Source organism: Heptranchias perlo, unplaced genomic scaffold (genome assembly GCF_035084215.1).
Source record: "Heptranchias perlo isolate sHepPer1 unplaced genomic scaffold, sHepPer1.hap1 HAP1_SCAFFOLD_1534, whole genome shotgun sequence".
NCBI lineage: Eukaryota > Metazoa > Chordata > Chondrichthyes > Hexanchiformes > Hexanchidae > Heptranchias > Heptranchias perlo.
In genome coordinates this window covers 32,501-34,214 of record NW_027138790.1, presented here as the reverse complement: position 1 = coordinate 34,214, position 1,714 = coordinate 32,501, and the positions used below count along the sequence as shown (strand labels likewise).

The window sequence follows — 1,714 nt, the reverse complement described above, 5'->3', positions numbered from 1 at the left end:
ACTATAACTGGACGTTTCCGGTCGTCTTATGAGACAGGGACGGCCGTGGCGCGAGTCGGTGCTTTCGTTCAGCGGCCTGCGGTTCGGTGACACAGGGAGAGAGAGAGAGAGAGAGAGAGAGAAAGAGGTGGTGCTGGGTGCGCTGTGTTGTGCTGGCTTGATGACAAAAGCCTTCCACACTTCGCTGCCCTCTCACCCGCTCCTCATACTCTCGCCTACCCACCAACACCCGCATGTGACGCTGCTCGTTTGCCTGGCCCAGCCCCTTGGCCTACACAGCCCCATCTTATTGACGTCTGCTTCGTCCAAGTCAGTGCCCTCCGCTGGTATAAAGACCCTCTCGCTCGCGAGTCTCTTGCTGTCGGTCCACCTCTTCTCGCCGGCCCGGCAACCGCAGCTCTTGCGTCTGCCACCTCCTTGCAGCATTACACCGCAGTCGAATTTAAGGGAGCTTCTGCGGGCTCGGGTGCTGCCTGGAGGCTCGTCGTCTGGACCTCGGCGAACGGCCACTGTGAGTTCTGCAGGGACTGAACCGGTGATGCAGGCCCGGCTTTCTTTCCCCCACCACGCAGGGACACTTTGGTCGCTCTGGTCACTCTCCCTTTACGGTACAGGGTACCTGGAGCTCTCACCTCCGGCTCCCGCGAGCTGGTGCTGTCGGGGAGCGATGGTTTAAAGACTCGAGTGTCTGTCGTCGGTTGTCGAGCTGCAGCCTCAAACGTTCGAGAGAATGTGTACCTGCCCCTCGGATCGCCCCGCCAGCGGGTCGGCTTGTACCTCACTCAGTCCGTTTTGCTCTTCTCGTCCTCCCGGCAACGGTGGCCGCAGAGCACCTGCCTCTGTTGGCCGTGGTGCGGGTCGGTCGGTCGGTCGGCTCCGGCGTCTTTCTCTGACCCGCGTCACCTCGCGAGCGCCCTGACCACAAAATCTCGGTGAAACCCTTGTCTCGCTTGATGATCGACTGGTGATGCTTACCACGATGTTGGGGCCGTGCCAGGCTGGGGCTCTGCCCTCCTTTTGCCGGAGGTGTAGAGCGTTGGGCGGTCCAGGTTTGGCCCTCAGGGGGATGAAACACCAAGCCGAAAACAAAAACGTACAACTCTTAGCGGTGGATCACTCGGCTCGTGCGTCGATGAAGAACGCAGCTAGCTGCGAGAATTAATGTGAATTGCAGGACACATTGATCATCGACACTTTGAACGCACTTTGCGGCCCCGGGTTCCTCCCGGGGCTACGCCTGTCTGAGGGTCGCTTGACAAATCAATCGCACTCGCCTTGCCTCCGGGTTTAGAAAGGCGGGAGCGCCGCTGGGGTGTCGCAGAGGCCTTGTTCCTCTTTGTCCCCCTAAGTGCAGACCCGGAGTCTCCGCCTCGGGAGAGTTCGACCCTAGGTCCTTGCTGCGGGCGCCGGCCTTTCCAGCGCGGCTGTCAGTGGGTTGCAAAACGATTGACCGCGTCGCTGTTGGACTGGTGTGGCCTCGCCGAGGCCAGAGCGGGGGTTGTCTCTCTGTGGAGTGCAGAGCAGAGATCGTTCGGTGAATTGGTAAAAGCGAAGAAGCTAGCTTCTCGTGGGTGCCTTTGGTCGCAGCTCGGTTCGTCGGTAGTCGTCCCGGTCGGTGTTGGCCGAGGATAGCTTGACGCAGAGACACGGGGGGGTGAGGGTGCTGTGCTGGCTTTTTCGCGCGTCGGTGGTTTTGCAGAGTCGCTGCGTCGCT

At 60.7% G+C, this 1,714-nt stretch overlaps 1 non-coding gene across 1 annotated transcript; it reads left to right on the top strand.

Annotated features, from left to right (window-relative positions):
* Positions 1–1,097: 1,097 nt before the first annotated feature.
* On the top strand, positions 1,098–1,251 carry LOC137309202 (5.8S ribosomal RNA). Its single transcript, XR_010959795.1, has one exon. It is a non-coding gene; the product is annotated as a 5.8S ribosomal RNA (ribosomal RNA).
* The last annotated feature ends 463 nt before the right edge of the window (positions 1,252–1,714 follow it).